Source organism: Pteronotus mesoamericanus, unplaced genomic scaffold (genome assembly GCF_021234165.1).
Source record: "Pteronotus mesoamericanus isolate MK-2021 breed Mesoamerican mustached bat unplaced genomic scaffold, CSHL_Meso_final scaffold_167, whole genome shotgun sequence".
Lineage (NCBI taxonomy): Eukaryota > Metazoa > Chordata > Mammalia > Chiroptera > Mormoopidae > Pteronotus > Pteronotus mesoamericanus.
In genome coordinates, this window is record NW_026555308.1 from 13,979,301 (window position 1) to 13,990,345 (window position 11,045).

General features: G+C 40.7%; 1 pseudogene; it reads right to left on the reverse strand.

The window, feature by feature from the left end:
* LOC129083310 (galectin-1-like) overlaps window positions 1-10,762 on the reverse strand; it is a 47,156-nt pseudogene extending 36,394 nt beyond the window's left edge.
* Between the last annotated feature and the right edge of the window lie 283 nt (window positions 10,763-11,045).

Genomic DNA, 11,045 nt, shown 5'->3' on the forward strand with positions numbered 1-11,045 from the left:
CATGGTAGAAAAAGGTATGCTTCCAATGGGTAGAATAACTGGCCCTGGCCAGGTGGCTCAGTTGGTTGGAACATTGTGCTGTACTGCAGAGGGTTCTGGGTTCGATTCCTGATCAGGGCACATGCCAAGGCTGTGGGTTTGATTTACAGTTGCAGTGCATGCAGACATGCAGGAAGCAACCCCTCAATGTTTCTCTCTCATATCAATGTTTCTCTCTCTTTCACTCTCACATCGATGTGGCTCTCGCTCTCTCTCTTCCCTCTCTCTTTCTCACTTCCTCTCTCTCTAAAATCAATAAAAACATGTTCTCTGGTGAAGACTGGGGAAAAAATATTCTGGCATAACAGTTACACAAGTTGTGACCCTGTCTCCTTATAGTCATTTCTAATTATGTTTCAAATGAGCCATAATACAACTTTCTCATTTAATATTAGCTATTTTAACAGTGCAAAAATTCTGACTGCAATTTTGAAATTTTATCCTTATGTAAGGTCATCCATGTTTAATGACATTTACAGAGTACCTTAATAAACACAAGTATGTCACATTATCTTTAAGTAAATAATACCAATATGTTCCAAGGCAAAAAAACAAAAACAAAAAAAACCCATCATCATCATCACACACACAAACAAAATCACAAAGTCTCCTGCCAAGGTTTTGAATACAGAATCTTTTCTTTTCTTAGAAACAGAAATACATCTTTGCATCCAACATAGATGCACCCACATACATAAAACAAATACCAACAAACATCATAGAAAAGATTTATAGTCATACATTAATAGTAGGGGATTTTAATACCCTGTTTCTCTCAGTGGATTTAAACAGAAAATGAACAAGGAAACATTGGCTTTAAATGACACATTAGATCAGATAAAGTTAATAGATATGTAAAGAACATTTCACCCAGAAACAACAGAAAACACATTCTCTTCAAATTCACATGAAACATTCTCCAAAATAGATCATGTTAGGTCACAAAACAAATCCCAATAAATCTAAGAAGACTGATATCATATCGACCATGTTTTCTGCACCACAGTATTAATCAACTACAAGAAGAAACCAACAAAAACACAAACATGTAGAGGCTAAACAAGATGCTCAGAAACACACAAAGGATCGATGGAGAAATCAAAGAGAAAACTTAAAAAACCTTGAGACAAATGAAAATGGAAATATTTCAAAATCTATGGGACAAGCAAAAGCAGATTTCAAAGGAGGAAGTTTATAGCAACAGAGACTCAGCTCAAGAAACAAGAGAATACAATGGACAAATATACACCAGAATACTGGACAACCTAGAAAGATGGATATAGTTCTAGAAACACAATGTTCCAAAACTGAATCAGGAAGAAGCAAAATCCAGTAATGCCAATTTCTATCAATGAAACTGAACCAGTATTCAAAACTCCTGATGAACAAATGTCTAGAACCAGATGGCATTACAGGTGAATTTTAACAAACATTTAAGAAAGGATTAATAATTATTCCTTAAAACTATTCTAAAAAAATAAAGAGGAAGCAATGCTTCCAATCGCATTCTGTGAGGCTAGACTTACACTGATAATAAAACCAAAAAATGACACTATCAAAAAAAAAGAAAATGGCAGAAAAATATCTCTGATAAACATAGATGTAAAAATTCTCAACAATATATTAGCAAACCCAAGTCAACAATACATTAAAGTGATCATACAGCATGATCAAGAAGGATCATTCCAGGGATACGAGTATGGTTCAGTATCTGCAAATCAATCAATGTGACACACCACATCAACAAATGAAGGTTAAAAATCATAGATTATTTCAATGAATGCAGAAAATGCATTTGACAGAGTTCAGCATTATTTTATAAGAAAATTCTCAACAAAGAGTGTAGGAGGGGACATTTATCAATTTAATAAAGGCCATATATGACAAACACACAGCTAACATCATACTCAATGGTGAAAATCTATAAGCAGACCCTCTAAATCAGGGAATGAGACAAGGATGCCCATTCTCACCACCTTTATTCAACATAGTTTTAGAAAACTAGTCACATTATTCAGAGAAGAAAAAGAAATAAAATGCATTCATATTGGAAAGGAGGAAGTAAAACTGTCACTATTTGCAGAGAATGTGATGTTATGTATACAAAATGACTCCACACATACACAAAAATTGGAACCAATAAATGAATTCAGTAAAATGGCAGAATACGAAAAGCATATCAAAATTACATCTAAATTATAGAAACACCCTTGACAACTATCTAAAAAACTAACAGAACAGAACTCCTATAACTATGGATATTTAAAAAAAAAAAACACTTTAGGCTGGTAGCATGGGTGGAGACAAAAACAAGACCAGTTCCACTTCCACGTATGGCAATTAAGAATCAGGAGCGAGAAATCAAGATGGCAGAGGAGTGGAAGTCTCACTTCCCTCCTCCCAGGACCAACGTGGAATTACAACTAAGTTGTGGAGAAATCACCTGGAACAAACAACTGAACAATAGCGAGAGAGGAGCCTTGTAACCTCGGAGACAGAAGAATCATCTTTAGCGCAATCTAACTGGTAAGGAGTGTGGTAGAGACTCAAGAAGGCAGGCAGGATGCCCAAGGGTGGCAGCACCAGAAGGATATTGAAATGGCCAGTTGGATCCTCCTGAGAAGAGCAGAGTCTAAACCAAAAGCAAGGATCTCTAGCCTACAGCATCAGAGCCCAAAAAGTACACAGAAAACAGCCAGCTGTGAAAAGTGGCAGGGTTGCCCTCTGCCAGAGACAGGTGGCTGGAGATGCAAGAACTGTTTAAAAGGCCAACACATAAATTTTTATTTGCAGCCACTTACCCTAGTCTCCAGCAAAGGTGGGGGCAGAGTGGGCTAGAGACACCTGGAAAGGAGGCTTTGGGAGAGAACTGAGAGAGTAGCTGGCGGGATCTCAATGCTGACTCATCTCCCATGCGGCAGCAGCCATCTTGCTCAGGCAGAGACCACTCCCCCTAGGTGGCAGCATCCTCCAAAAACCCAATAGCCCCTCCCCCAGGTGGGATTCCACCCTGCCCTGTTCTGTCTAAGCCACCTGCTGAGTGCAGAGTAGCAGTCACAGATAGTAGATGCCTGGCTAAAGGGGGCACAGAGAGGTCTGGAGAGACTTTTAGAGACACTGGGGAAGGAGGCTTTGGGGAGAGAACAGAGAGAGCAGTGGGCAGAATCCCAGTGCTGACTCCTCCCACATATGGCAGCAGCAAGAGAGGAGCCAATAACCCTGCCCCCAGGAGGGACTCCGCCCTGCCCTGAGCTGTCTAAGGCAGCCTGCTAAGTGCAGAGTGACAAGATATTATAATAGCTGAAGGGGACAGCCACAGACAGTAGATTCCTTGGAGTCTTGAACAGGCTGCCTAAGGTCACACAGGGACAACATGTGACATCATCAGAGGCAGATCCAGAAAGTAAAAACAGTGGCCTCCTATCATAGAAGTTCACACCACAAAGGCAGGAAACAAAGACAGATCTATTTAAGAAGCAGAAGCAAAAAAGAGTCTCACAAATAAGAAGAAGAAAAAGAAATAACCCTCACTCAAAGGGAAAGGAGGAATCCCCAGAAAGAGAACAAAATTAAATAGAGGCAAGTAAACTATCAGATACTGAATACGAAACAACGGTTCAAGGAAGCTCAATGAGTGCAGTGAGCTGAGAGAGAATTACAAAAAACTACAGGGAAACTACGAGGAACTTACTGCAAACTACATCAGCATGAAAAAGGACATAGAAACTATCAATAAGAGACAAGAGAAAATGAAGAATACAATTTCTGAATTGAAGGACATAGTAGAAGGAATCAAAATCAGGCTAGATGAAGCAAAGGACTGAATCAGTGAGCTGGAGGACAAGGTAGAAAAAAGCTCCCAGAAAGAGCAAGAAAATGAAAAAACACTCAAAAAGAATGAAGAGGCACTTAGGGAAATGCAAGACAAACTGAAACGCAATAATATCTGTATAATAGGGATACCAGAAGGAAAAGAGGATGAGGAAGGAATAGAGAACCTATTTGAAAAAGTAATGATGGAAAATTTCCGTAATTGGAGGAGAGAAAAAGTCACACAAGTCCAGGAAGCACAGAGGGTCCCATTCAAGAGGAACCCAATGAGGTCCACTCCAACACACATTATCATGAAAATGGCAAATATCAAAGACAGAGAATCCTAAAGGCAGCAAGGGAGAAATAGGTAGTAACATATCAGGGAGCCCTGATAAGGCTAGCAGCTGACTTCTCAACAGAAACACTGCAAGCCAGAAAGGAGTGACAAGAAATATTCCAAGAAATTAAAAGCAAAGATCTGCAACCAATACCACTCTACCCAGCAAGGCTCTCAATTAAAATGGAAGGCAAAATAAGGAGTTTCCCAGACAAAAGACAGCTGAAAGAATACACTCCACCAAACCAGCACTGCAAAATACCTTAAAGGGACTGCTTTAAGATGAAAAAAAAAGAGACTATGAATACCCAGTTCCTTTCACAGTTGCCAATACATGACACTGCCAATATTTTTTAATATGTATTAATCTGACTGTGACAATGATGTGTTATGTTAATTGTTCCTTTATTATTTGTTGAAGCTAAACCTCTTTTTGATATTTCTTGCCTATTTCTATTATTTTTAAAAAGTGTCAAATGACTTTTTGGTATTCTTCATCCATTTTTTGTTAAAAGACTGTAGAATTTTTTCCCTAAAAAAAAACAAAAACAAAAACTAACCATTAACCCTTTTTTAGATATGTTGGGAATACTTTCCTATTCTATTACTTGTCCTTTAACTTTCTTTACATGTATATTACTGTACACTCTTAAATGTTTAATATAGTCATATTGTCAATATTTTATTTATAGCTTCTGGGTTTGAATATTTTACTTCAGAGTAAGGAAAATATTAGTTTGTATTTTCTCCTAAAACTCCTTAGATTCTACATATTGACTTTTAATTCACCTGAATATTTCTTGTATAATGTGTGAAATAGGGCCCTATATTTGTTTTATTACAAGTAATAGTCGTCCATGTACCTTATCTGTCGAATAAACCTTATTTTACCCATTGATTTCAAATATCAACTTAATCGTATATTACATTGTTAGATATATACGTTTATCTCTAGAATGCTCATTATATTTTACTGATCTACTTGATAATTTCTGTGCTGGTGTCATGTTGGTTTAATTGCTGAGACTTGATAATGGTTTTAAATTTTTTTAATATTTTATAATTAACTTTTATATTTAAAAAAAATAAAATCACTGGATCAAAAGGCAGTTCCATTTTCAGCTTTTTGGGGAAATTCCACACTGCTTTCCACAGTGGCTGCACCAGTCTGCATTCCCACCAACAGTGTACTAGGGTTCCCTTTTCTCAACAGCCTCGCCAGCACCTGTTGTTTGTGGATCTGTTTATGATGGCCATTCTGACCAGTGTGAGGTGGTACCTCATGGTGGTTTTGATCTGCATTTCTCTGATGGCTAGTAATGCCGAGCATCCTTTCAAATGCCTCTGGGCCCTCTGTATCTCCTCCTTGGAAAAGCGTCTGCCCAGGTCCTTTGCCCATTTTTGGATTGGATCGTTTGTCTTCTTGCAGTGGAGTTGAGTGAGTTCTTTATATATCTTGGAAATCAAACCTCTATCTGATGTATCACTAACGAATATATTTTCCCATATGGTTGGCTCCCTTTTCATTTTGCTGATGTGTTCTTTAGCCGTGCAGAAGCTTCTTATTTGATGAGGTCCCACTTGTTTATTCTTTCCTTTATGTCCCTTGCTTTAGGAGACATATCAGTGAAAAAATTGCTGCGTGGGATATCTGAGAGTTTCCTGCCAATGTTCTCCTCTAGGACTTTGATGGTGTTGCGACTTATATTTAAGTCTTTTATCCATCTTGAGTTTATTTTTGTGTATGGTGTCAGCTGATGATCCAATTTCAATTTTTTGCATGTAGCCGTCCAGCTCTCCCAACACCATTTGTTGAAGAGGCTATTATTGCTCCATTTTATGCTTCCGCCCCCTTTGTCAAATATTAGATGCCCATATATACCTGGGCTTATTTCTGGGCTTTCCCATTTTATAAATGGGCTTTCTATTCTGTTCCACTAGTCTACGGATCTGTTCTTGTGCTAGTACCAGATTGTTTTGAGTATAGTGGCTTTGCAGTATAGTTTGATGTCTGGTATTGTGATCCCTCCTACTTTGTTTTTCTATCTCAAAATTGCTGCGGCTATTCGGGGTCGTTTATGGTTCCATATAAATTTTTGAAATGTCTGCTCTATTTCTGTGAAATATGTCATTGGTATCTCAATAGGGATTGCATTGAATCTATAAATTGTTCCTGCTGGGACTATACCCTAAGAATCCCCAAACACCAATTCAAAAGAACTTATGCACCCCAATGTTCATAGCAGCACAATTTACAATAGCCAAGTGTTGGAAGCAACCTAAATGTCCATCAACAGATGATTAGATCAAAAAATTATGGTACATTTACACAATGGAGTACTACACAGAAGAAAGAAAAAAAGAACTACTAAACTTTGTGACAGCATGGATGGAACTCGAGAGCATTATGCTACGTGGAATAAGCCAGGGGGGGAAAGACAAATACCATATGATCTCACCTTTAAGTGGAACCTAACCAACAATACAAAGATGCAAGGAAAGTAAGACCAGCAACACTGAAAGGAAGAGAAACCAAGAGAGACAAGAGGGAAGGAGGGAGGGGGGCGGGGGAAAAGGAAGGGAAGGGGAAAGTCAAGGAACATATAGCAAGGACTCATGGACAAAACCAAAGGGGAAGAGTTGAGGGAGGGAGGAAGGGAGGGGGCAAGGGAAAGTGGTAGGGGGTAGGCAGAGACAAATGTATTTGAAAAAATAAATTAATTAATTAAAAAAACAAAAAACCAAAATACACTGAATTTCATAAAATAAATAGTATCCCTATGGAAAAAAAATACACAACACGAGTATTCTTCTGTTTTCAAAGGGCATACGCCTATGATCTAATAACCTGATTGTTTGCAATATAGGCCTCACTTAAGAAGGCCATCTATATCACTGCCTCCTGAAACACAACCGTTTGAGTGAACTGAGTGGTTGGGTTAGTGAAGTATGGGGCAGTCTGTGGGTTTCACATTAAAACTGGTCCATTTTCTGCCCTAATGCCTTGGGCAAAAAGGGCCCAGAAGTCTGAATGGGGAGGAATCCCAAAAATATTTCCTTCAGCCCAAGCTAAGCATGGTGGGCAAAAGGGCTTTGGACAGGAAAAATAAATAAATAACAAAAAATTAAAAAAATAAAATCAATCTGCGTTAAAGAAAGAGAGAGAGAGAGAAAGATGGAACTGCTAACTTTTGTGATAACATGGATGGACCTGGAGAATATTAAACTAAGTGAAATAAGCCAGGTGATGAAATACAAATAACAAATGATCTCACCTATAAGTGGACACCAATCAACAAAATTAACTTACAAAATAAACACAGGCATGGACACATGTAGCAGACTGAAACTGATCACAGGGGAAGGACCTTTAGGACAGCATAAACATTAACAATATCTGCATTGTAGGGGTACCAGAAGGAAAAACCAGAGAGCAAGATAATCGTGAACCTATGTGATGAAATTACGAGAAAGCTCCCCAATCTGGTGAAGGAAACACGCACAAGTCCAGGAAGTGCAGAGAGTCCCATACAAGCTGGACCAAAAGAGGCCCACATCAAGACACATCATAATTAAATTGCAAAGCTCAAACACAAGGAGAGAATTTAAAACCCACCAGAGAAAAAACAGTTAAGTTAATTACAAGGCAGCACCGATAAGACCATCATCTGATTTCTCAACAAAAATACTTCAGGCCAGAAGGGCTTGGCATGAAATAGTCAACATGATAAAAAGCAAGGACCTACAACCAAGGCTACTTTACCCAGCAACCGTATCTTTTCCAGCTAAAGGAACTTGTTACCACCAAACCCGTACTGCAACAAGTGCTAAAAGGAGAAAAACCGGAAGAACAAGGAGGAGGAGAAGGCAGAAGGAGGAGGAGGAGGACTAGGAGAAGGAAAGGGACAAAGAAGAAGGAAGAGGGCGATGAGCAGGAGGAGAGCTGGGGGAGGAAGACAAGGAGGGCAGTAGAGGAGAAAGGAGGAGGAGGAGGTAGGAAGAAGACGGAGGAGGAAGTTACTTAACCCAGCAAGGCTATAGGTTGGAATAGAAAGAAACGCAGAATCTTTCAAGAGAAAATGTCTGAGGTTCATCACCACCAAACCAGTATTACAAGAAATGTTAAAAAGACTTAAGAAGAGGTAGCATAGTAAAAACACATTAATAATAACATGACAATAACCACACACCTATCAAAAATTTACACATAAATGGATTAAATGCTCCAATCAAAAGACAGGGCAGCTTAACAGATAAGAAAACAAGACCCATATATATATGCTGCCTACGAAAGAACACCTTCAGATTAAAAGACACACACCTACGGAGAGTAAACGGCTCAAAAATGATACTTCTGGCAACTGGAAATGGAAAAAAAAAAAAAGCTGGGTGGCAATGCTACATCAGACAAATTACACTTTAAAACAAAGGTTATGTTATAAGAGACAAAGACGGGCCCAGCAATTCCACTTCTGGGTATTTATCCAAACAAGAACAAAACACTAATTCAAAAAGAATTTTGCATCCCTATGTTCCTTGCTGCATTATTTGCAATAGTCAAGACATGGAAGCAACCTAAGCGTCCACTCAGAGACAAACTGAGGATAAAAAAGATGTGGCACTATATACAATGCAGTATTTCTCAACCAAAAGGAAGAATACAATCTTGCCATTGGGAACAATATGGATGCACCCAGAGGGCATTACTTAAGAGAAATAAGTCAGACAAAGAAAGACGAATACCATACAGTTTTATTTATAAGCGAATGTAAAGAATGAAATAAACGAACAAACAAAACACAAAAAAACTCACAGGTACAGAGAACATTTTGGTGGTTGCCAATGGGAGTGCGATCTGATGGATGGGTGAAAAAGAGGAAGGGATTAAGATTTACAAATTGCCGCTACGGAAACAGTCACAGGGACGTAAAGCACATTACAGGGAATATTGTCGATAATATCGTAAGGACTATGTATGGTATGAGATGGGCACTAGGCTTATCAGGGTAATCGCTTCGTAAGGTAAATAAATGTCTAATCATCATGGCGCACACCTGAAACTAACCCAATATTGTCAGCAAATGCAACAACAAATTTTTTAAATTATTTTTTAAAAACAGCACAGGATGCCATCTGGCCATGGAGAGATGTGGGAATAACATACACCCCCGAAAATGCCGGCCCCACAAACACCAGCTCTGGCCCGCCCCAGCCATTTCAGCAATTTCCATTCATTCCACCTCGTGGGGGATTTTCAGTGCTGGTTCAGGGTGCCGAGATACTCCTGTTCCTCGCCCCAAATACTCAGTGTGTGTGTGTCTTCCTACTTCAAAACCAAATCAAGGAAATCCAACAAACCAACCCAAGAACGTCAACCTTGTATATATTCACTGCATTTTTATTTAAAATATATCACATTTTCCACTTCCACGTGGGACCGCATTCTATTTATCTTGCACTGCCTGGCTTATCTCACTTAGCGTAACACCCTCCACTCCATCCACGCTGTCGCGAAGGGAAGTAGTTCCTTCTTTCTCTCTGCTGCAGAGGATTCCATTGTGCCAACGTACCACAGCTTTTTGATCCACTCATTTGCTGACGGGCACTTAGGCTGCTTCCAGCACTTGGCTGTTGTAAATAAAGCTGCCATGAACATACGGATGCATCGGCTCTTTTGAACCGGTGAGCAGAAAAGAACCAGAGATCTGGAAATAAAGAACAGTCTGACGGGGACCGAGGCGCGGGGAGGGCCATCGGGGGGACAGAAGGGGAACCCGTACCAAGGACCCATGGACCAGGACAGTGGGGAGGGGACTGTCTTTGGGAGCGGGGTTTGGATGGAGCAAGGGAGACCAAAGTGGGGGGTGGGGGAAATGGGAACAACCGTAACAATAAAATATAAAAATAACACACGCAAAATATGTAACACTATAAAATATACCACCAGGCATGGCTCCGTTCTGCCAACCACACACAATACGATCAACACAACATACTGTCATTTTATGGGGGCTAGGTTATGCAGGGGGCAGTGAGAGCCACGGGGAATCAACTGGTACGAAAAGAAGCACTTATCGGGGCATTCGAGCAAGTGAGGTTGGCACCTGTTGCTGGCAAGAGGACGCACCATGACAGAGAAAAGGCCGGAAGGAAGGAATGCCCAAAAAGGAAGGGGGGCCCAAAATTCTTCCGAGGCAGATGTGGGCTCCGCTGGTAGGCTACACCGATCACGTGGTTCCCTCTGGCGGGTATGCAGATCAACATGGAATCGAGTGAAGAGGGTCGGGTCATCCATTCAGCAAAACAAGAAGCTGACGTGAGCTTCATCTCAATGCTTAGAAGCATCCCGGTCCTTCACAAGCAAAGGAGAGTGTGTCCGAAGGCTTTGGGAATGTCAGAGACATGTCTCCTCAGAGCGGGACTACACTGTCACTCCTGGTCTCAGCCGCCTGCCTTGCTAAGGGACCAAGCCTCCCCACCTCCATCCCTGGCGCTTCACTGACCCCCAAAGTCTTTCCCATCCCAAAGGACTCACGTTTCCAGGGGGGCAGACTGACCGAGAACCAGCGACATTGCTGACAATCCTGATACTCAACAGACCCCAACACCCTGGGGCAGATGGTCTCAGGGCACACAGTGGTCTGGACACTTTCACTGCTTGGACCCCCTGTGAGGCGTGTCTTACCCACTCGCTGTACCCAGCTGCCCAGCAATCCCTGTAGCTGCCCAGCTGGTTCTTAGGGAGATGGCCTGGGAGAACACTTGGCCGTGTGACCTCCTGTCCAGGAAGCTGCACTGCTCTTGGACCGCTGTCCGTCAGGCTGACAACGCGCCTTTGAAAGTTCTGCTCTGCACG